The sequence below is a fragment of the Poecilia formosa genome, unplaced genomic scaffold (assembly GCF_000485575.1).
Source record: "Poecilia formosa unplaced genomic scaffold, Poecilia_formosa-5.1.2 Scaffold294, whole genome shotgun sequence".
Classification (NCBI taxonomy): Eukaryota; Metazoa; Chordata; class Actinopteri; order Cyprinodontiformes; family Poeciliidae; genus Poecilia; species Poecilia formosa.
This window is the reverse complement of record NW_006800233.1, coordinates 788,513-789,655: the sequence shown is the minus strand read 5'-3', so window position 1 is coordinate 789,655 and position 1,143 is coordinate 788,513.

Here is a 1,143-nt window from a genome sequence, read left to right as displayed (position 1 = left end):
GCGTGTGTGTGCGCGTGTGTGTGCGCGTGTGTGTGCGTGCACGCTTGTGTGTATTCCACTTAATTGCCTGGAATTAGACACTATGTACTTTATTTAAATTGATGAAGTGTACTGTTAGTACAGTCTATTGCGCAGCAACAGTTTGGACCAGTTATTAGTGAAAAATGAGAATGTCAACCCAAAGAGTTTATTGGATAAATAAACAGAAGTGACATTCAAATGAGGGAGCGGGTGCTGAACTCTGCAGACTATTAGATTCATTAGAAGCAAACAATTGTTAGTCAGAGGCTTTTAATGGTGGCTGCTGATGCTTGTAGCACTTAACTAGCGACCTTTATTCAGCTGAATTGTTTTATTTCGGCGTCTCGGTGCCTGAGGAAGGATACGATTGAATCAGCCTTTCGTGCAGAGCGAATTCCAAAGTATAAAATGTTGGTTTAGGCTCCAAAACTCCTAATATCTCATTCTAAAGTGCGTATCGCTTGGGTGTGGAAATGCTGCACTCGCTGCTGTGAGATTTAAAAACGACACGGTTATGGTTCTGCTCAGGAAGAGGTCGTGTCCCTTTAATTTTTCTGACAGGAACCAGAGGACGGCTCTCCAGCCATGCTGGCTGTTTTCCAAAAGGTGATGGAAACGGAGAGTGAAGCATAAAACCGGGAGCCTCGGAACGCCAGAGGGGAAGCAGGCTTTGACAAATAACACAGATGCTGACTTCTGTTGAACTGAAACTAGCTTTTTTTTTTTCTTTTTTTTTTTTGGAGTTATTTTCCATTTTGTAGTTCAAAAGCAACACATTTAACTGACACTGGAAATTTCACACCATGAGCGAAAAACTTTTAAAGTTTGGAACGAATCAAAAGCTCAGATCAGGGTCGATGAGTTCAGGGAGCATTTTGAGGATTTCTAGATCCTCCAACAAGAAAAGCATGAGCTGATTTCAGTTTCACTGGCAACAACAAGATGCTGGGAAACTAATTCTGTTTTTGGACCCATCTGATGTCCAAATCCATCCCAAACTGATGATGAGTAACGTCAGAGATGGTTGGCCAGGCTGGATTTAGGAAGATGTGAAAGATGTGAACACCCAGATGTTGGTGTTTCAAGTCCTAACAGTTTTGGCAGGACATCCTGTAGAGGCTT